This window comes from Neofelis nebulosa, chromosome 4 (genome assembly GCF_028018385.1).
Source record: "Neofelis nebulosa isolate mNeoNeb1 chromosome 4, mNeoNeb1.pri, whole genome shotgun sequence".
Lineage (NCBI taxonomy): Eukaryota > Metazoa > Chordata > Mammalia > Carnivora > Felidae > Neofelis > Neofelis nebulosa.
In genome coordinates this window covers 115,396,743-115,421,458 of record NC_080785.1, presented here as the reverse complement: position 1 = coordinate 115,421,458, position 24,716 = coordinate 115,396,743, and the positions used below count along the sequence as shown (strand labels likewise).

At 37.7% G+C, this 24,716-nt stretch overlaps 1 protein-coding gene across 3 annotated transcripts in view; it reads right to left on the bottom strand.

The window, feature by feature from the left end:
* The window catches only part of TMCC1 (transmembrane and coiled-coil domain family 1), a 245,733-nt gene that overhangs the window by 80,964 nt on the left and 140,053 nt on the right, over positions 1–24,716 (bottom strand). The window lies entirely within an intron of this gene.

Genomic DNA, 24,716 nt, shown 5'->3' with positions numbered 1-24,716 from the left:
AAGGTAAAGCACTTGCTTATTACCTTTGCTATTCATCTGATCTTTGATGTTCTCATAGCCTGATCTACCTCAAATGACAAACCAAATCCCAAGCAAGATGCTTTTTTTTTTTTTTTTTTTAATTCTACTTATCCTAAAGGAAAGCAAATACCTTGCTAGCTTCATTTTGGTTCCCATGTCTTTAGAGCCATATTGTGACAGTAGCTCAACAGAACTGGATGGCTTGTAAACTACATGTAATACATGGTACCATCTCTGGGTACTGGGTCCTGCAGCTCTCTCACCTAGAATGCCCTCCTATGTTTCTCTATCCAAGATGACTGTTATCTTAAAGGCTCAAATCCCATTGCCCCCATGAAACTTTGAGTTCCCTTTGTGGAAATTCTCTTCCTCTTCCCAACTCTCACAGTATTTCATGAATGAATAATAAAGCACCTGCTCTGAGCCACATCCTTTGTTGGGCACTGAGTTAGTTAGAGAGACTTACTGTATTTTTCAGACCAAGGAAATTAATTATATGTATGTTTTGGTCAGTGTACAAACACTGGCAAACAGGTTAATCTGTCTGCAAAATGCCCTGTCCTGCTAAAGAAAAAATCCTGACTCATAGCTTCAAAAATAAAGATAACTGAAGGTGTGAGAAGCATTCTCGAGTTCAGCTTCTAAACTGTAAGAAAAATTTTAAAGGCACAATCTGGTTGTTATTTATTAACTTATTTTCCAATTCAAGTTTTAAAAATCACTGTTTCTTTTGTAAAACCCAAATCCAAGCTTTTGTGTTTTGATAGGTTTCAACTGCCAAGTTTCATTTGCTTAAAAAACAAAAAACAATTACAGTCATAACAGCATGTAATGAAACCGATCACAGTATAACTTTAAAGACTTTCTTAGGGATACGTGGGTGACTTAGTCAGTTAAGCGTCTGACTTCAGCTCAGGTCATGATCTCATGGTTCATGAGTTCAAGCCCCATGTTGGGGAGCTGGGAGCCTGGAGCCTGCTTCGGATTCTGTGTCTCCCTCTCTCTGCCCCTCTCCCACTTGTGCTCTGTTTCTCTGTCTCTCTCTCTCTCTCTCAAAAAAAAAAGTAAATAAATAAACCTTAACAAATTTTTGTTAAATAAAAGAAAAGCGTTTCTTACAAATTATCCAAGTTTCTAGATTAGTTAATTTGACTAATACTGTGTTCCATGTACCAAGTTAAATGCAGAATGGGTGATTACACTGCTGATATTTAAATCTTACAATTTCACTTTGTAACTTTAACACTGGTAACAAGTAGATGTCTGGTGGTCAGGGAAGATGTAGGAGGATGAAGAGCCTGGTTTATTGCAGGGAGTTTTTAGAAAATGAAGTACTCTTAAGTTGAGAGACAACTCAGTTATCTTTAACACTTTCTAAAGAAAGTTGAGGCGCATAGGTGGCTCAGTTGGTTGGGCATCTGACTCTTGGTTTCAGCTCAGGTCATAATCTCACAGTTTGTGGGTTTGGGCCCCACATCAGGCTCCACGCTGATGGCTCAGAGCCTGCCTGGGATTCTCTCTCTCCCTCTCTGCTCTGTCTCTCAAAATAAACTTAAAAAAAAAAAAAAAAACTTTCTAAAGAAAATAAAAATAGCATGTATATATCTCCTTCCTTATATCATTACCCAGATTTCCGTTTATCAAATATTTAATATATAATCTTAATGTATTACCACATATAGAGTTTTACATATATTCAGTATAATCCTAATAATTGCCCTAGGAGGAAGTTATTACTACTACTACCTCCAACTCAAAGATAAGCTGAGAGGATAAGAAACTTGTTCCAGGCAACAAATAGGTAATGAAGAAGGACTTTGAACCCAGCTTTTTAGCATATAAAGCCTATCTGTGAACTACTTTCATGATAATTTTTGTTAATTATTTAGAGTGCAGCAAGAATCTTCAAGAGACTTCTCCACTATCACACAAAAATGAAGAAAACAAAACTTCTTAGAAAATATGCACTTCACTATCATGTGCTAAATCAAATTAAACTAGATTTCAAGGTACCAGCAACCGTTGCCAGAAGCACTATGCAATCTAGAAGGAAAATTCTTTTCTTGGAGTACCAAACAGCAAAGAGAAAAAAATTTCCCAACAGTTTTAAATATGCATTTAAGTTTTCTGAAACTCACTCTTCTCTTTGGCTTGTATGATGAAATTATAAAACATTTTGTTGTCATGTCCTGCACAAACTCCACACCTTCTCTTGTGGGCTCATATCAGAATAACACCAACAGGGTCCCAGCCATAGTGCTAAAGCAGAGAGCTTTACTCCGCAGCTCAACTTCTGCCAAGGGCAGTTTCACACTTCTCTAAGCCTAGTTGTTTCCACAAGAATCTTCCCCTTCAGAGCAAATGCCCTGATGGGAAACCCTGTATGTCTACCCCTGTGGTGTGTAGCCTCTAGGGCAGCGTTGCCAGACATTCTGGATCCTAAGGGTTTTAGGCTCTTTCTCTTTCTCCATTTCAGCAGCACAAAGCATGTCCTTGCTACCAAAGGAGAGAGAGATACTGCTGAATCTCTCTCCTTTTTGTCTATTTTTAAAGTCCCTGAAAAGGAGAAAAAGAAATTAAGTACTCTTAGAGAAGATTTTATAAATATACATGTAGCTTTAAAAACTTTTAATAATTTACAACATGCAGACTGATGATTACTGTGTAATATCAAGTACTAGACATCCTTGATCCTAAATTGATCCCACTAATAGACTCAATGATAAATAAGATAATCATATATATCCCAGTAAAGATACTGGGAGGCTAAGGAAATTCAGTGAAGTATTGCCAACCATCTTACAAGAGAAAATGGAAGAATATAGGGAATACATGAAATATATTCTCACTAGTTTTAAAATTAGAGGAAAGCACACCAGTTTTAATATTCTTACTTGTTTCCCTCACCTTCTTTTTGAGAATGAGGGAAGGAGAAGCAACAGTCTCTTGTGTTCAACATTACATCACCAGTACCCTGTGCAATGCCCAGTACAGAGCAGGCACTGGGTTGGAGATAATGGTAACGAAAGAGTAGGAAGAACACCTGCTTCTTTCTTACATGGTCTCTCACTTTGTAACCTGGCAAGCTTTTTAATCTGAGTCTCAATTTCCTCATCAGAATTATAGGAATAATCTTTACCTTGCATAAATGTAGTGAGAATGAAATGTATTAGTATTCCAGAGCTTTTTCTTGAAGGCACTCAATAAAATATTACTTCACATATGTAAAACCTAATCTAAAACCTAAATTTAATTCTGTAATACATGCTCCATTAATATTCCCTACAAAAGGATTCCTAAAATTGAATTTATAGAGGACCTTCAGGTATCCATCCTTTTAAAAATATGATACAATGCTTCAACCTTTTTTGAATCACACAACCCCATTGAGGATGATGAAAACTATGCATTCTTTCTCCAGAAAAAAACATGCACACATACAGAGATTTACATATAACTCTAAGAAATTTATGAACCCAAGATAAAAATTCCCATATCTAACTTTTTGCTGTGGACACCAGGGAGCTCAGGACCTACACTGTAATCCAGCTTTATCAGGCAGACCATCTATGCTCTCCTTGTCCTTTCTTTAAAAACTTCTATTACATGCTCAAGGGAGCTTTTGTGTACATATCAGGTATATTTAAAAGATTTGATCTTAGACTTTGTAACATATAACATTCAATTTATAAAGCTGCAAATTCAGAAACTGAAGCTTTTCCTTAAGCTTTTAGGATTGGCTTATAAATCACATGGTTCTTTCTGAAGCTTAGCAAATTCTGTCAATTGCTTTTAAGAGGTACATAAATAATATCCAGTCCCATGTATAAGGTGAAGTATCTTTGTATTTAAGCTACAATCTAAGTTAGGTTTATAATTTATATTTCATTATTTTTAAATTTAAAATTTTTGAAATAACCACAATATTCCAATCCAATATCACAAGGTTCATAGTCTTCTTCCTTTCCAAATTTGGAAAATTTATAGTGAAAAACCTGGCTTCCATTATCCTCAATATATATTTACTTATTTAATAAAGTCCCTACCCTTCTGATCATACTGTTTTATTTATTTTTGAGACAGAGGGAGAGGGAGAGGGAGAGGGAGAGGGAGAGGGAGAGGGAGAGGGAGAGGGAGAGGGAGAGGGAGAGGGAGAGGGAGAGGGAGAGGGAGGGAGAGGGAGAGAGGGAGAGAGACAGAGACAGAGAGGGAGAGAGAGACAGAGAGGGGGAGGGGGAGGGGGAGGGGGAGGGAGAGGGAGAGGGAGAGGGAGAGGGAGAGGGAGAGGGAGAGGGAGAGGGAGAGGGAGAGGGAGAGGGAGAGGGAGAGGGAGAGGGAGAGGGAGAGGGAGAGGGAGAGGGAGAGGGAGAGGGAGAATCCCAAGCAGGCTCCATGCTGTTAGTGAGGAGCCCGACACGGGCCTTGAACTCATAAACCATGAGATCATGACCTGAGCCAAATCAAGAGTACGATGCTTAACCAACTGAGCAATCCAGGCCCCCCAAACCCCTACCCTTTTGTATGTAACCCATCTCATATCTCTGTAATCACCTCCTCCCTGGGTGTGGGCACCCTCACCCCACTTGGGCTTGGACACCCTGTGCCAGGATACATCATTCCACCATGGATGCACTGTTCACCTTACTAGGACTCTGGTATCTCCTGGGCTCTGAAGCACTGCAGTAACATCCTGATTCCCACCCAAACCCTGCAGTGGCTAGAACACTCTTTTCTCTTATAATAATAACTAGGAAGCAACCTTTAGACTGAATACTATCCTGGAAAGTCCTTGAAGTATCTGGGAAGAGGACTTGAAGAAAAATGAACTTTAAACAATTCTCACACGGCATGAGATTTGGAACTGTATTGTTTTGAATACTTAGGGAAATAGTCTTATGTGGCACTCCAAGCCAATGAACAGGTCACATTAGATACACCTAAAGATATTCTGAGCATATTACCTAAAGAGACCCAGTACTTTGTGGCAAACCCAAAGCCAAATTCCTCTCGAATCTGTATTAAAATAAATGGCCACACCATTATGCCATTCCTCTGGTATTGTGATTCAGTTTTTGCCTCCTACACACAAATAAATGGATGAGATTTGTTTACAAAAACAAAAGTGCTGGCGTGCCTGGCTAGCTCAGTTGGAGGAGCTGTGCAACTCTTGATCTCATAGTCATGAGTTCAAGTCCCATGCTGGGTGTAGATATGACTTAAAAAATACATAAATAAACTTAAAATTTTTTTTAAAAACAGAAGTGACAAACAGGAAGATATAATTTCATACAATGTTTTGTAAGTCACTATAACACCTAAGGTTTATTAAAATACCTACAATGGGGGCGCCTGGGCGGCTCAGTGGTTAAGTGTCTGACTTCGGCTCAGGTCATGATCTCACGGTCCATGAATTCGAGACCCGCGTCAGGCTCTGTGCTGACAGCTCAGAGCCTGGAGCCTGTTTCGGATTCTGTGTCTCCCTCTCTCTCTGACCCTCCCCCGTTCATGCTCTCTGTCTCAAAAATAAATAAATAAATGTTTAAAAAAATTTAAAAAAATACCTACAATGTACCAAGACCTATATTCAAGGTGCTCTGCATGCCTAGCAAATTTGCATTTTTACAATAACCTAATTTGTTTCTTCTTGCCAATAAGGAAACTGACGTTTAGAGAAATCAAAAGTTGCACTAAAAAGAAAAAAGTTACTCTACTTGTTCAAAATATAGTAGTAAGCAATTTGGGTAAAAATCAAGCAAATTTGTTCAAGAATAAAAGACCTCTGGGAAGAGGTTCTCAAATATCAAATATGAATAATTTAAGTGCTGATGCTATATTAAAAAAATCCCAAAGAAGAGCCAGTCTACTACTTATAGTTAATGGTATTAATGAGAATAAACTATTGTAGTCATAGTTTAGGCATTAAATACAAAATCCTTCTAGCCAAATATGAATACAGAAAGCAGAATGGGGAAAAAAAAAAGATTTGGGGCTCTGGGAACCTTAACACAGGTAGAACATGTTCAGTTTCATTTTGATCCTTCAAAAGAAAAAACAAGGTATCTTCACTGTCTGAGAGAAGAAAAACCATAAAATGCTTTAATATGAAGAGTTAGCTAATTTGGTTCTGGATCTCAGCTCATAACATAAAGCCATTTAGATTGATCCTGAATTTGGTTTGCCAAGGCTAAGTTTTAACTATCATTATAAAAGTTTTATTCTGGAGTAGTAAAACAAGATAATAGGGAGAAAGGAATATTTAATATGTAGCATGATCTATTTAATGTTTTTCTGCATAGATAGGACAAATACTTTATCTTAACGAGGCAAATGCATGTCCCAGAAACATACACACACACGCACACAGGGACAGATTGAATCCTGCTAAGACCATCTCAGCTTGCTTTTCTTCTTCTTTTTTTAAAGACCATCTCAGCCCTCTAACATGACGATTCTGTGATTCAAATATTCTGAGAACCTGGGTACCTGGGTGGCTCAGTGGGTTGAGCATGCTACTTCATACTTCAGCTCAGGTCATGATCTCGAAGTTAGTGAGTCTGAGCCATGAGTTGGGCTCTGTGCTGCCGGCTCAGAGCCTGGACCCTGCTTCGGGTTCTGTGTCTCCCTCTCTCTCCACCTGCCCCCAACTCATGCTCTGTCTCTCCCTCTCTCAAAAATAAACAAATATTAAAAAATTTAAAAAATATAATCTGAGTACCTACTGGGTGACTGGTTTTGAATCTTGCAAATGTTAAGTGCCTCTCTGTGAAGTTACTTCTTCAGCAGGACACAAGTACTACATTATGATGAACCTTTTGAAGAAAATAAACTCCCTGTTTCAACAGACAGCTTCACTGACCCGTAATAGGTGTAGTTTCTTGGACAAGTCGTCATTGACTTAGAGGACTGTTTTCTCTTGGATACATTTCACATGTCTCAAAATCTTTAAAAATATTCATATCCTTTGAATCAGGTGTCCATGTTTTTAGAAGCTATTTCTATAGATATAGACCTTTGTACCATACTTCAATTTTTTATGTAAGAAGTAGGAAAAGAAATCCCAAACATTGTAATATATTTTCCATTCTCAACATTCAAGCTGAATTCTAAGACTCAAGCTGCCTGTCCTCTATTTACCCTTTAGGAGGGTGAGGCCTTAGTACCCCTTGTTCTAAAACTGAACTGCATTTGCATGTATGGGAGGGGGCAGTAGAAGATATTTATTTAACATGCATAATTTAAAAGTTTGCACAAATGTAGACAGAAGTTACTACTGACACTGTAAGACTACCTGAATCTTGGTCTCAAAACACAGCAACCCTCTATTACCCAGCTGTAAGCAATTAAACTATGCCAGTTCTCTAGATAGCGTTCTGAAAGGAGGAATGATTCTATCAGCAAGAATGCTTTTTCCATGCTCCTTTGAGCTGTGTGACCCTATCTCTTTCCTTCATACTTGGATTTGGGATGTTAAACCCATCAACCATTATATCAATATCCCCATATTCACTGGCACAGAACTGTCAGTGATTCATTACACATATCCCTGCAGAGGATTTAAAAAACAAAACAAAAACAAAAAACAACCCAAAACAGTCATTCACCACCAGAGTCAATACCAGAACTATGTTCTCCTTGGGAGATTATTCTTTAAAGCTTTCATTCTGGATTGAATATATCCCAATTTTTCAGCCATTTTGAAATTATCAGTGAATGTTGACACGATAGATATGTTAATAAAGCTAATTTAATACATTACAACAATAAGCTCCAAATGTCAAAATGAGAAAAAAATCAATTTAAAAGAAAAAGTCACCTAAAACACACTATGAATTAGTAGCCAAAATTATCTCGTTAAAGAGGGGATGGTCTCACATTTTTTGTCAAATGATTACCTAAAAATGTACAATTTTTCAAATAACTTAGATTTTTATCTAAAGTCCTAACGACATATAGCCAATCTTTCAAATTAGGACATGAAGAAAAAGTTATTTTAGGAAGGCAGGAACAAAGAAATCATGATCTCTAAGGCACTTGTTGTCTTTTATAATCCACATCAAAATGTGATACTCTAGAATTCAATTTTACTTTTAAAAAGCAACAAACATTTGCAAAAGTGCTTAGCAAATTAAATCTAGGAATATATAAAAAAGATAATTAATACATTACAACTAAGTGGGATTCATTCCAGGAATGCTAGGCTGGCTCAACACATGAAAATCATTAATTGTTGTAATTCACCATACTCATAAGGCTATATAAGAAAAACCAGATGTCATATCAAGAGATGCAGAAAAAGCTTTTGTTAGAATTCAACATGTATTCATGGCCTCCCAGCACACTAAGAACACAAAGAAACTTCCTTAAACTAAGAGGGGTATCTATGAAAATCCTATAGGTGGCATCATACTTAATGGTGAGAGAATGAATGCTTCTCCCCAAGCCCTGGAACAAAGTAAGAACGTCTTTTTTCACAATTCTCATTCAGCACTGTACTAAAAAGCTAATACAATAAAGAAAAAAAAAGAAAGAACAGGCATACAGATTGGAGGAAAAGTGACGTAAGTATCTAGAAAACCCCAAAGAATCTACCAAAAATCCCCCCCAAACCAACAAAAATATAGAACTTCCTTGAACTAAAAAAAGTTAAGTTTAAGTTTAGCAAGGTCACAGGATATATAGAAAACAGAAAATATATAGAAAATATAGAAAAGTCAACTCACTATTACTATGTCCCAGCAAAGAACTACTGGAATCTCACATTTATAAAAACAGTAACATTTACGGTAACACCAAGAAAATAAATGGTGTCAGAAAAAAAATTTCTTTAAGAACGCTGATACATACTTTAGATCTTACACAAAAATTAATTCAAATGGCTCAGGGGCCTAAATATTAAATTCGATATAAAACTTAAAAAAAAATATATAGAAGGGGCGCCTGGGTGGCTCAGTCGGTTAAGTGTCCAACTTCATCTCAGATCATGATCTCACAGTCTGTGAGTTTGAGCCTTGCATTGGGCTCTGTGCTGACAGCTCAGAGCCTGAGCCTGCCTCGGATTCTGTGTCTCCCTCTCTCTGCCTCTCCGCATTCATGCTCTGTCTCTCTCTCTCTCTCTCAAAAATACATAAACTTAAAAAAAAATTAAAATACATATATACAGGAATAAAATCTACAGGACCTAAGGTTTTACATGCAGCACCCAAAGCACAAACCATTAAACAAAAAAACTGATAAATTAGACTTCAAAGTTAAAAATTTTTGCTTTACAAAAAGCATCTTCCAGTTGACCCAGAATTCAAAAGAAAATAATGTCACAGTGTTAGAGAACCACAGGCCATGAGATCACCAGAATCCTAGGGGGTTTTGGGTTGCAGAGCTGAACTATCTTATTTGTGAATTTAGTCCACATCCAATGAATTATCCTAACCCAACTGTCTAAAAATAAGACTGAAAATGTTTGGGGACCTCTTATTTCTACTCTGAAAGTGAAATATATACATGTAGGAATCATCACCTACGTACAAGATTTTTTAAAAAACAAGTTTTTAATGTTTTTTTTATTTATTTTTGAGACAGCATGAGCAGGGGAAGGGCAGAGAGAGAGGGAGACACAGAATCCGAAGCAGGCTCCAGACTCTGAGCTGTCAGCACAGAGCCTGATGCGGGGCTCGAATTCACGAACCGCAAGACCATGACCTGAGCCGAAGTTGGATGCTTAACCGACTGAGCCACCTGGGCGCCCCACCTATGTACAAGATTTTGAGAGGAATTTTCTTGGACTCTGATTCAGGCATATTCTAAACCAGATTTATTTGGAGTAATGTTCTCCTTAGATCTGCAGAAAGCTTAAACCTCTCCCACTAGAGTAAAGACTGAGAGCTAAAGATGGATTGCTGACTGCTTGAAATAAGGAGCAAAGGGAAAGAGAGAAATGCAATAAGTGTTCTCCTCATCCTTACTTACTTCTGTGTAAATGGCAAATCAAGTCAAAATAAATCTTCTACTTGATAAAACCACTAATCCCTATGTAAGCTGGAACTGCTTGGTAGGTCTGAGAGTAGAATGATAGAAAGATAATGAGAAAGCAATGCTTTGATGTGTTGAGATTCCATGACAGAGTGGTAACTAAATTCATTCATTCATTCATTCATTCACTCACATACACAGTCATCCATGCATACATTTTAACTTTATGGCATTCTTTAAGGCTCTGTGCTAGTATCCACGGAGTATATAAAGATGATTATGTTGCTGGAAAGCTTTATGTAAACTACAGCCTCATATAAGAAAATGTACACTTTAAAATATTTAGCATAATACCTGGCATATAATAAGCAATCAACAAATGTTGGCCACTATTATAAAAAAAAAAAACCATGGTTACATGATATAACAACATTCACTAGACAATTCTTATGATAATTTTAAGTTTATTTATCTTGAGAGAGAGAGAGAGAGAGAGAGAGAAAGAAAGTGAGAGAGGGGCAGAGAGAGAGGAGGGAGAGAAATCCCAAGCAGGCTCCATGCTAATGTGGTGCCTGACATGGGGCTTGTTCTCACAACTGTGAGATGGTGACCTGAGCCAAAAGCAAAAGTTGGACGCTCAACCAACTGAGCCACCCAGGGGGCCCCATGATAAATGCTTTTTAACAACAGCCTACTGAGATATAATTCACACATCATGCGGTTCATCTATTTAAAATGTACAATTCAACGGTTTTTAGCCTATTCACAGAAAAGTGCAACCATCACCACAATCAATTTTTGAACACTTTTATCACCTCAAAAATGAACCCTGCCTGAACCTTTAGCCATCACCTTCCTATTCTCCCAGCCCTCCCATCCTAAGTAATACACAGAAGTAGTACACAGTTCTGTAGTACACACAAGTATTTCAATTGGATGCTTTTTAAAAGTGAAGCCTTCTTTTGAAAAGCAAATAATCACTCCTTAGTTTTACAAATGCATAAATATTTTAATTTGCTTGAGATATGTTATAATAGATGCCAGGACACAGCTCTCCTTCACAATCCAGTTTGAAGATACTTTGTAACAAAATGAAATTTTATTTATTTTTAATTTTTTTAACGTTTATTTATTTTTGAGAGAGAGAGAGAGAGAGAGCACGAAGAGGAGAGGGAGACACAGAATCTGAAGCAGGATCCAGGCTCTGAGCTGTCAGCATAGAGCCCGACGCGGGGCTTGAACTCACAAATTGCGAGATCATGACCTGAGCCAGTTGGTCAGTTAACAGACTGAGCCACCCAGGCGTCCCCAAAATAAAATTTTAAAAGTCCAAAATCCAAACAACTTCAGAAAATGATTTTTAAATGCCTATATACTTAGACATATGGACCTTAATGTGTCCATGAGTTTATTATTAAAAAACAACAAAAACAAAAACCAAGCTTAGTGAGAAAAGTGCCTTATGAGAAATTACTTAAGCAACCAGATGTAGTTATTTTGTTATCATTTATTATAAATCCCACTGATTAAATGTTTCTTCCTCCCTCTTATTGTATCCTACCCTGAGAAACTTAACCACCCACATTTTTTCTAACTCAAGAATAAGATTTGAGGGCTAAATTGCAAAGAAAAACATGCATCTAATTTAAGACTATATACCATAGTTCTAAATGAAATTAATCTATCCCACATGAGAAGATCAGGATAAAATATAACACTGCTATTTATTTAGTTCAAAGTATTTCTATTCTCACATTTCGAAGAGTCAGGCAGGCAAGGTTTCTTCATCCGTACAATAAAGGAGTTGGATTATGTAATCTTTAAGGTCTCTTCCATATCGAAGAAACTATGATTTTTCTCTTTCGTCCTTTTGAAAGAAGGCATAAAGAGCTGTACCATGACTTGCCTAAGGCTAAACAGAAGCTTGTCAGTATGGCTAGGGTTAGATCCCAGATTCATCCCTGTATTCACTAGTGATATACAGAGAAGTCAGACTCAGTTCTGATCTAACAGAGTTCACAGTCTAGTAGGGGAGGAAAGGCAAGTGAATGGTAATGGACGTGAAAGAGTTTTAGGTAGAGCCAGGAGAAGGTAAAGGGGTATAAGCTGGGAATTTTGTCTTTTCTTCTTTTAAAGCCTTCACATCTCTGCCAAATCTGATTATCTTATAAAGCAATGTAGGCTAGAACTCATGTACTTATGTTCTTAAGATTACACCTGGAAATGATGTGAAGTTTCACATTTACTCTTGACCAGAGGTAAAAATGAACCAAAAATAAACCACTTTTCTCTTTTTATAGCACATACATGATACTGATTTAAAGAGGGGGGAAATTGCAAATTTTATTTATTTTTTTCAACTGTTTATTTTGAGAGAGGGAGACAGCACGTGTGAACAGGAGAGGGGCAGAAAGAGAGGGAGAGAGAGAATCCCAAACAAGCTCTGCACTGCCAGCACAGAGATGTATGCAGGGTTCACTCTTAGCAACTGTGAGATCATGACCTGAGCCAAAATCAAGAGTCAGATGCTTTACCAGCAGAGCCACTCAGGCATCCCCCAATTTTTTTCAGTGCTCTTCATTATTGATCACAAACTTTCCCTGGATCAAAGCAATGAAGAATATCTTATCTACTTTTTTCCCTTAGCAATTAAAGATCTTTTTATAAGGTGATGATTACCTAAGGATTATTTTAGCCAAAATACTCTTTCTCATTTTATTATATTTGTCATGAACTCAAATGAGCCTATCCTACACTGCACTTCTGGTGCCAAATGGAACTTTATTTCCCTTATATTATTAAGGGGAACATTCTGTCCTTGGCAAGCAAATACTTTTGTCTGAGGTTGTTAACTATTTGGGGCTCCAAGGGATTCTGTAATTATCTCAGGCCCAACTAAATGAAAGAGCAAAAAGTTAAAACTGTGGATGTATTTTCTGACGCCTTAAGGATATCAGTTTTATACAATACTTTATTTCTGAGAGAGGGCAAGTGAGCAAGGGGGAGAGAGAGTGAGAGAGGAAAAGAGAGAGAGAATCCCACGCAGGCTCCACACTATCAGAGCAGAGCTGAACTCACAAACCATGAGATCATGACCTGAGCTGAAGCCGGATGCTTAACCGACCAAGCCACATTGATACAATACTTTAAACACTATCAAAACATTCCTTAGCTACAGATTTTAATTATAAAACTTCATCAATTTAGAAAATTTAGAGTGAAAATTTTCCCACACCCATAGGAATCACACTCTGAATTTGAGTTCAGTGATACCACACAGTAAAAGTGAATTTGCAAATGTAATTGTACACTTGAAGAAAAAAGTGGAGTATGGTTAGATTGAAACTAAAATTAAATTTTTGGTCCCCTAAGCAGTCATAATTATCACTCTAATAAAAATGAAGAGATGTGGACAACAGAAATATCACTGGCACCACCTTTAGGAGGTTATACGAATCAATTAAGAAAACATATGTACTATTAGTTTTCTGTCAATGTGATACAACCAGACTACCAGAATATAATGTATCAAAATCTCTGGATATCTGACGATCTTCTCTTTAGTACCTCCTTAATTCTAATGGTAGAATTAGAATTAATTCTAATTCTAGAATGCTCTCAGAAATCAACCTGATCATAGTGAGAATCGTGGGAATAGCAGAGGAGAGGTATTGTAAGGTAGTATCTGATCCTTGCTTAAAGAATAGGTAAGATTTGGCTAACACGATTAGGGTGGGCTGGGAAGGGAAAGGGAGGATAAAGTGATCCAGGCTGTAAGAAAAATCCAAGTGAAAAACAGAAGCCTGCAGAGTAAACAAAGAAAAATTCAATGAAGCTCAATATTAGACTCACTGGCTAATGAAGTTAAGCTAACTGGTGCTAACTCATGAAATGGCTTAAGCAATAAGCTGAGGAATATGAATTTCACTCTAAATACAAAGGGAGCAGTTAAAGGCCGTATAGCAAGAGAAAAATGGTAAGAGAGATAGTTTAGAAAGATTTATGTGATGTATGGGCAAAACATTTGGGAAAGGCAAAATTGGAGACAGAGGCAGGCAATTGTTAAAAAGCTATTATAATTGTCTTACAAGTGATGCTGGCCTGAACTAGGTTACTGACAATGCAAACAGATAAGAAAGTACAGACATAACAAGACGTTTTAATTACAGCAGTGTAATAACTCAAGTGGAGAGACAAAGAACATAATATTAAGAATGCAAAAAATATTTACAATTTATTTAAAAGAAAAAAGGTTATTTTCTTTCCTATAAAAAGAGATCTACAAACATGTAGAAATTCACAGAAAAAAAAATATAAACAGCCTATTAAACATATAAAAAGATACTCAACATTGTTCACAATAAAATAGATATAAATTAAAATGACACAAAGAAACCATTACTCACCTATCAGATTAAGAATAGTATACTGACATTCTTCTAAGAAATGTGCATGTTTATGTGAGTATGTGTGTATGTGTGAATTTGGGGGTAAATATATATACACTCATGTTTATGCTTTTTTTAAAAAGGAAGGCAAAGCTTCCCCATCCCCCTGCGAAAGTTACCTGTTGAGGGAAGAAATGGATAAGTGGAAAGGACAAAGAAAGAAACTAAACTGCTCTGAGTGTATACTGTTTTGCAGATTTGAATTTGGAACCATGTATGTGCTTTATTTAAGTATAAAATCAAATTAAACTGCAACGAAAAAAAAATCCCTAAATGTAAAAAGTGAATGAAACAAGCCCATGTCAAGTTGGTAAATTAATAACACAGAAAATATAATTATTTCAAGTGACTTTAAAACATTTTTACCTCAAAGACAAAAAGAACTACAAAGAAGTATTACATTTTCAGTTGTCATATTGGCATAACACAGAAGCAATGAGCATACTTAGTGCTCAAAATGGTACTATTTCCCACCAAAAGTAATGAGCTCATTGGAAGAGCATAACTGATTCTATGTCTGGAGAAGAAACATTTCTTGGCTTTTTTTTTTTTTTTGGTTACATGAGGACTACTGGGGTCATGTCAAAAAGTCTACACGCCACTTTCAAGAATAACATTAGGGCAGTGATCAGTTTATTATTTAGCCAGAAATATCAGTTTATTATGATGTATATATATTGAATATTCTTTCCACAACAATGTCAGTAGGCTGAATAAATCCTCATACTAAAAATACCATGAATCTTCTATTAATACACTATCTTTCTTACCACAGATCATCTTCAACAAATGTACATTAAGGGGCACCCGGGTGGCTCAGTCGGTTAAGCATCAGACTTCAGCTCAGGTCATGATCTCGCAGTTAGTGGGTTTGAGCCCCCCGTTGGGCTCTGTGCTGACAGCTCAGACCTTGGAGCCAGCTTCAGATTCTGTATCTCCCTCTCTTTCTGCCCCTCCCCACTCACTCTCTCAAAAATAAACATTTAAAAAAGTAAAAATAAAAACAAAAATACAAAAAACAACCATCTGAGGGCACGTGGGTAGTTCAGTCGGTTAAGTGCGTGGCTCTTGATTTCAGCTCAGGTCACGATCTCATGGTTCATGAGTTTGAGCCCTGTGTTGGGCTCTGTGCTGAAAGTGTGGAGCCTGCTTGGGATTCTCTCTCACCTTCTCTCTCTTACCCTGCCCTATTCTCTCTAAATAAATAAACTTAAGTTAAAAAAAAAAAAAAAACAATCTAGAGGGGCTCCTGGGTGGCTCAGTCGGTTGAGAGTTGGGACTCTTGATTTCAACTCAGGTCATGATCTCACACTTGTGAGATGGAGCCCCATGTTGGGCTCCAGGCTCAGCATGGAGCCTACTTGGGATTCTCTCTCTGTCCCTCCCCTACTCACATGCACACACAGTCTCTCAAAATATATAAATAAGCTTGAAAAAAAAAAAAAGAACATAGAAGCTGTAAGCAAAATAAGTCAGAGAAAGACAAATACCAAATGATTCACTCATATGTGGAATTTAAGAAACAAAACGAACGAGCAAAGGTGGAAAGAAGAGAGAGAAAGAGGCAAACCAAGAAACAGACTCTTAACTATAGAGAACAAATGGATGGTTACAAGGGGGGAAGGTGGGTGGGGTAAAGTGTGAAATAGATGATGGGGATTAAAGAGTGCACTTGTGGAGCATCTGGGTGGCTCAGTTGGTTAAGCTTCTAACTCTTGATTTCAGCTCAGTTCATGATCTCATGGTCATGAAATCGAGCCCTGAGTCTGGCTCCTTGCCAAGCATGGAGCCTGCTTAATATCCTCTTCCACCCTCTCCCTCTACTGCTCCGTTTGTATTCTCTCTCTCAAAAAATATAAACAAATAGTACACTTGTGATGAGCACCAGGTGATGTACAGAAATGCTGAATCACTATATTGCATACCTGAACTTATTTTTTTTTAATGTTTATTTATTTTTGAGAGAGAGAGAAACACAGAGAGTGAGTGGGGTAGGGGCAGAGAGAGGGAGACACAGAATCCAAAGCAGGCTCCAGGCTGTGAGCTGTCAGTACAGAGCCCAATGTGGGGCTTGAACTCACGAACCATGAGATCACGACCTGAGTCGAAGTAGGATGCTCAACTGACTGAGCCACCCAGGCATCCCAACCTGAACTTATATTACACCATATGTTAACTAAAATTTAAATAAAAACTAAAAAAAAAAAGGGAATCTAGAACTGAAAATATAATGGTGAACATGGAAGATAGTGTCCCTACCTTTATGAAGCTTACCATCTAGTTAAACAATGGCAATTCAAAATATTGAGATTGTACCCTGGTAGTACTGATAGTACCCTGGAAAGTAGTAGAGGGTGCTAAGAGAATGTAAAACAGGGGAAACTAACTAAGAGCTGGTGGATCAGAAAGTCTCCCTGAAGAAATGACATCTAAGCTGATACCCAAAGGACATCCACAAGCTTTTGTATGTTGTTTGCTTGCTGTGGATGAATAATGGGGAGTGGGCAAAAAGAGGGTTAGGAAAAGAGAGTAAGCATAACAACTAGAGCATGACTCACTGAGGATCAAATAATAATTCAGTGTGGCTGGTGGATAGCAAGGGTGGGAAAGGTGAAAGATGAGGCTAAAGTGGCAAGGAGAGGCCATGTCATAAGCAATCTCTCAACAGATCATGTTAAGAGAATTTCAACCTTATCCTGAGGGAGCCAATGAAGAATTTTCAGGAAAGAAGTGCCTTAATTAAATCTGTCTGCAGCAAGAAATACAAATCAAAACCACAATGAGATACCACCACATACTTGTCAGAATGGCGAAAATCAACAACTCAGGAAAACAACAGATGTTGGGGAGGATGCAGAGAATGGGGAAACTTTTGCCCTGCTGGTGGGAATGCAAACTGGTGCAACCACTCTGGAAAACAGTATGGTGGTTCCTCAAAAAATTAAAAAGATAACTATGCTATGACCCAGCAATTGTACTCCTAGGTATTTATCCAAAGGAAACAAAAATGCTGATTTGAAGGGGCACATGAACCCCAATGTTTACAGCAGCACTATCAGCAATAGCCAAATTATGAAAAGAGCCCAAATGTCTATCAACTGATGACTGGATAAAGAAGGTATGGTAGATATATAAACACACACACACACACACACACACACACACACACACACACACACACACAATGGACTACTACTTGGCAATCAAAAAGAATGAAATCTGGCCATTTGCAACTACGTGAATGGAACTAGAGTGTATTATGCTAAGTGAAATATCAGAGACAGACAAATATCGTATGATTTCACTTATATGTGGAATTTAAGAAACAAAACAGATGAACATAGAGGAAGGGAAGGGAAAATAAGATAAAAATAGAGAGGGAGGCAAACCGTAAGAGACTTTTGGCTATAATGAACAAAGTGAGGGTTGCTGGAGGGGAGGTGGATGGGGAGATGAGCTAAATCAGTGATGGGTATTAAGGAGGGCACTCAATGGGATGAGCACTAGGTGTTATATGTAAGTGATGAATTACTGGGTTCTACTCCTGAAACCAATATTATGCTGTATGTTAACTAACTTGAATTTAAATAAATAAATTAAATAAACAAAACAAAACACTGTCTGCAGCATCCAGAATGGATCAGATAAGCATAATGATACAGAAGGAGACCAGTGAAAGGACTGAGGTAGAAATCCAGGTGTGATACTATGGATAGAGACATGTACGTTCAAATACAGAATCAATGGCCTTTACTGGTTGAGGTGGGAGAGATATGCAGGGAAAAAGAATTACAAATGGAAGATAGTGACTAGGTTTCTGTCCTAAGCAAACGGGTTCATAGAGAACCACTTAAAAAGAAACACTGGAAAGGAAGTAGGTTTGGGAAAAGAAAGGGGAAGGGAAGAGGGGGATCAGTTTGGACCATGTTAAACACTGGGTGATTCTGAACCCAGAAGAGATGTCAAATAGGCAACTGGCTTCTTATCATTTCCCACATTCAATCCATTACCAAATCCTGCCAGGTCCACCTTCAAAAAATATAGCACAAATCTGTCCACCTCTCTTCAATACCACTGTTAAACCACCCTACTGCAAAGCATCATTATCTCCTTCCATGGTCTCCATATATCCACTTCCATTTTCCAGTCTTCATATGGTAGCCAGAGTGGTGTTTTAAAAAATATAAATCAGGGGGCACCTAGGTGGCTCAGTTGGTTGGGCATCCAGCTGCAGCTCAGGTCATGATGATCTCACAGTTTGTGAGTTCGAGCCCTGCATGGATGGGACTCTGTGGTGTCAGTTCAGAGCCTGGAACTTGCTTCAGATTCTGTGTCTCCCTCTCTCTCTGCCCCTCCCCCACTTATGCTCTGTCTCTCAAAAAATGAATAACCGTTAAAAAAAAATTTTTTTTTAATATAAATCAGGGGCACCTAGGTGGCTCAGTCAGTTAAATGTCCGACTTTGGCTCAGGTCACGATCTCACGGCTCTTGAGTTCGAGTCCTGCGTCAGGCTCTGTGCTGATAGTTCAGAGCCTGAAGCCCACTTTGGATTCTGTGTCTCCCTCCCCCCTGCTCATGCCCTGTCTGTCTGTCTCTCCTTCAAAATAAATAAACATTAAAAATTTTTTTTAAATATATAAATCAGATCATGTTAGTCTCTACTTTAACCCTTGAAGGGCTTCCTATGAATTTTAGAATAAAAACAAATGTACCATAGTCAAAAATTCTCTCCATGATATGTACCCTTTTTCATCTTTTACTAATTGCTCTCACTTAGCCTTACCTACACTGACCAAGTATTTCCCTGCTTTTAGGGGGAAAAAAATTTTTTTTTTTTTTTTTTTTTTTGGCATTAGGGAATTATCTCACTTTCCTTTATTCTCCTTTCCTCCTTTCAACAAACACACCAGTCTTGTTCCCTGCCTTAGGTCTCAAATATCACCTCCTCAGAGAATTCTTCCCTAACCATGCTCTATCACATTACCTTGATTTACTGTCTTCATTGCACTTACTAGAACTGTAATCTTGTTTATTCCCGATAACATAAGCTCCATGAGAATTGAAACCTGTTTAATCTTTTTCACTGCTATGCTTTGTGTAGATGGAATACAGTTGATACCTGTTTGCTGAATTAATTAACAAATATATGAATAAAATAAATGGAACTGAAGATCAGCTCAGAAGAAAAATCTTAACTGGAGATACTGATTTGGGCATCTTCCACACATGAATAACAAATAATGCCAATGAAACAGATATTTCCCATGGGAAGTATAGAGAATATAAGAGGGCTTAAAACAGAGCCTGGAGGAACATCAACATTTAAAGGATGAGCAGAGGAATAGGGGCACCCCAAAAGAAGCAAAAAGCAAGGGCCAGAGAAAAACCAGCTAATATTCCCAAAGTGCTGGAGGCTGTAGAATATTCTTTATTAGAAAGGGAACTTGGCTTTAAGATAAAGTACGTACGTATTTAATGGAGTCAGATATACAGTCAACAAACATTTCTTAAGCGCTTACCATGTGCCAGAACTATGCTAAGGAGTTAGGAAACAGAGATATAAAATTAAACAAGAGAGGTGCCTGGGTGGCTCAGTTGGTTAAGCGTCCGACTTCGGCTTAGGTCATGATCTCATGGTTTGTGAGCTGGAGCCCTGCATCAGGTTCTTTCACTGACAGCTCGGAGCCTAGAGCTTGCTTTGATTCTTTGCCTCTCTCTCTCTCTCTTCCTCTTCCCCCCACCCCCGCACTTGCATGCATGCAAGCACGCATGCTTCTCTCTCAAAAACAGTAAATAAACATTTATAAATTAAATAAAATTAAACAAGAAAATAGATGTAACACTATTCAATGACTACTCAAGAACTGACACAATCTTCTCTAAGTGTGCTATGGACAAGTCTCAATCAAATCTTAATTATCACAACTGCTGAGAAGATTAAATAAGATCTTGTTCATAAAGTGCTGAGTATAATATTTGCAACACAACAGGCACCCAATAAATCACAGCTACCACTATTAAATGATCTTCCCTTCACTGATGAAAAAATGTACAAGAAAATGCCAGCACACTATAGCGATTTACAGTAATCTTCCTAGGGGAATAATCCAAATCTATTCTGAGAATACTAAATAAATAAGCAAAGGGATGGGAATTTTTATGGGGAAACTACTGAGAGGAACCATCTCAAGGTTTTTTCCAAGGTTCCAGTTTGGTTTCAGCACAGACACAGAAGCATTTAAGTGACTTAAAAGTAGGTCAACAGACTCACAGACTTCAGTGCATAGCTATTTATTTAGCTTCTCACCCCCCACAGAAAGGACTCAGAGAAATACCACATACCTGCCTTCCCCCTCAAAACACAGGCTCCCTGGGCTTATCTTATTCTAGAACAAGACTTCTTGACTTTTCTAAAAGTCGACTGGTTAGAAGGAATAGTATCACAGTCCAATTGTATATCATTTTTTGTGATTTTATTTTGTCAGATTATATTCTTTATCCCCATGAGAGTCAGAAGTTTGCCTGTTTTTAAATAAAGAATAAATGTACACTAAGCTGAAAGAACACAAATTCCTCTGAAACACTAAACAAGAAAATGCCAGAATACTTCTCACTTAAATTCCAATTGGGAACATGAGGCTGAAATACCACTGATCAATAGGAACCTTTATTTTGCGTGCTATGCAATCCAACCCCCAACCCAAATGCCTCCTTCCTACCAGCACACACTACTTTCCATTGATTTCCCTCTACTTTAGTTGTTGCTTCAACTCTAGCAATCAAGGCTCCAGTGATATCTTCTGGCCAAAGGAAAATTATTTTTCTTGTTTCTCTTTTGTTCTTCTCTAACAGACCACTAGTTATTTTGTCCAGACCATGTGGGCAGCAGGGCTACAAGGCCTTTTGCCAGTCATACATGCTTAGCAAGCAAAAAGTAAACAAGACACATTCTTCTAAGCTGAAATGCTCTAAAAGCAAACCACAGCCATTTAAGTTTCTTAATATTCTCAGGTAGTCTAGTTACTAGACAGAGTACATTAATAGACCTTGGTCTGGAATAAAAACTAACCAATTCAAAATTTAAACACAGATCTAAGTTTTCCTTTAATATTAAGGCCAAAAGAGCATGGAATTGTAAAGTAAGACACATCCTAATTATATCACTATACGTTTGTGCTTGGGCCTCTGTAACGCTAAAGATACTTTTCCATTTTTGGCCTTTGGTCTAGGTGGAATTTCATAATATCTGATCCCTTTGAAATACAGCATAATTGCTAGAGATATACTCCTTTCTCAAGATAATATATATGGTCCTTTAAAAAAAGAAAAAACACAACAGCCTAACTCCACCCTGGGGGTTATGTTTTGTTGTTTGTGGGTATTTTTTTCTTCTGAGACTCCAGCATCGAACAACCGTTTTTTGATTTGGTAATTTATTCAGAATTCAATGACTTACAGTACATTTTTCATCGTAACATAGAGACTACCTAGCAGCAATAAATCAACTAAGTGATTTGTCCTGTGCTCCCACAAATGAGTTGACAGTAGAAATTAAATGCCAAGATGTAGGGGCACCTGGGTGGCTCAGTCAGTTGAGCGACCAACTCTTGGTTTCGGCTCAGGTCATGATCTCCTAGTTTGTGAAATCTCGAGCCCTGTGTCGGGCTCTGCACTTACAACAGGAAGCCTGCTTGAGATTCTCTCTCTCTGCTCCTCCCCCATGCGCTCAAGCTCCTGCATGCACGGGCACATGCGCTTTCTCTCTCTCAAAATAAATAAATAAACATTAAAAAAAAAATTCCAAGATGTAATTTTCAGTTTTAAATTCCCTTGCTGACAAGGGAATTTTACTTTTAAGACATCACTGTGAAATTAAAAGATCTCATATTTTAACTTCATTTTCCACATAGTTGGCTAAAGCTAAGGAAGTCTCTTAAAATCATTTTTTCTATAAACAACCATCAAACAATCATTGGGTCCTTAACAATCTTAAATTCTTTCTCTTTCTCCAGGTTGCATTCTCATCACCTGTATTCACCATTTCACTAAAAATTCTCTTTCCAATACATTATCGTATTTTAAAGAGGTAAAAGGTATCACTTGTGGTACATTTTTGGTAGGGGGAGAGGGAATCAGGGAACCTTCTCCCCTCTAACCACCCCTCCCCCCCAGCTTTGAAATAGAATAAACATATTATGGCACATTTAACTTCCATAGTAGTTGGTTCTTTAATATCAAGGTAAATATCCTCAAATAGTGGTGGTTATGTAATTAAGTTATAAAACGAACATACTCAAAGTCTTCATGCTCAAAGATTTACCTCTCTGAATTCCTTTTAGACCTTAGAAGATCAAGCAGCCTCAAGAACAGGAAATATCATGATCTTTCCAAGTAAAATGCCAGTCTTATCAACAATCTATATTTTCAACCAAAACAGAATAATGTGCAGTAAGGTAGGACTCTTTCTGAAAAAAGAAGGCTTGATCACTTAATAGTTTCAGGAGATCTAAGGACTATTTCTGGCTCCAATGATGATATATCTTACAAGTCAATTACTTTATCTCCCCAACCAGCAATAAGAAGATAATACCACTTTGGTACTTTTATCCCTTGCCTGTCATGCCAGAATAGTTTATTGAATATTTCTAGAACCAAAAAAACTTTGGTCTAAGTTCACTGCCTCCTTCAATTGCATTTTTCAATCCCCTTTTTCACTGCCAGGTTTTTCAAAGAAGCTGCCTACACTCACTAATTCCATTTCTCCATCCCATATTCTACTTTCTTATCACTCTGTTATCTAGCTTCCATAATGTTCTAGTGAAATTTCTCAGTAAGATTTTGTTTTGCCAGCATAATGGGAAAAGCACTGAAAGGGTCAGCAAAGAAGTTAGATTCAAGCCCTCAATTTGACATTTATAAGCTCTGTATATTTAAACATTTCATTTCACATCACTCACTGAGCATCACTTTCCTCATTTGTAAAATGAATGGATTAGATGAAAATCTCTAGAGTCTCTACCTCTACTATATCTACAGTTGTATGATTAAGTTCAGTCAATCTTCACTTTAATTTCTCTTTGGCATTTGACACTCAACATCACCTTCATTCCTTTAGTATCTGCTCAAAAGCCTTCCACTTGTGACTTTGTTACCTGTAAACTAACATCATAATCATGACCACTATCTAACCCCCAATTCTCTATTTCCAAATGCAAAACTTCACTTAGCTATTCAGTCTTCACCAAAGACATAATATACACAAACTCAAACTTACACCCAAACCAACAAAGTAACATCAGCTTGACCCAAGTCTTCTATTTTCTTAACAATTAAATTCCTCATTACCCAGGGTCTTGGCTTAAAATCTGTCTTCCTTCTCCCATCTCAGTTTCAATGAATTCTGTTGATCTTTCTTCTAAATAATGGACATTCTCCTTTTTTAAATTTCATCATTCATGCCTGATTAAAAGGCTACTACTACCTGTTCTCTCAATCCTGGTCTGTTCACTCTCCATACTATCCAGTGTTCTTCTGCACTGTTCAACATGGTAACCACTTACTACAGGTGGTTATTTAAATCAAGAATTATATTAAATTTAAAATTCAGCTCCTCAGTCACACCAGATGCAGTTCCAGTGCCCAACAGCCACATGTGACTAGTGACTATTATACTGGACAGCACAGATATATTCTCATTCACACACAAAGTTCTATTGGAAGGAGCTATTATCTTAGACAAAATTTCTTAGCACACTATTTTACATCATAGGTTTCCTTCTATCTTAAGAACATGGGCTAGAGGGGCACCTGGGTAGCCCAGCTGGTTAAGCATCCGACACCTGATCTCAGGGTCATGAGTTCAAGCCCTTCACCAGGCTCTGTGGTGCGTGTGAAGCCTACTTAAATTAAACAAACAAACCTGGGCTAGATTTCTTTTTTTAAGCTTATTTATTTATTTTGAGAGAGAAAGAAAGAGTACAAGCAGGGGAGGGGCAGACAGAGAAGGAGAGAGAAAATCCCAAGCAGGCTCCAAGCTGTCAATGCAGAGCCTGACGCAGGACTCAATCCCATGAACCATAAGACCATGACCTAGGCTGAAATCAAGAATCAGAGGATTAACTGACTGAGCCACCCAGGTGTCCCCAAACTCTTTGATTTTAGTTGAATTCAAAAGACATTAACAAAGAAATATCTCTTGTTTTGGCAGTATAAGTGCCAAACTTGCTTGGGATTCTCTCTCTCCTGCTCTCTCTCTACCCCTCTCCTGCTCATGCCTGTGT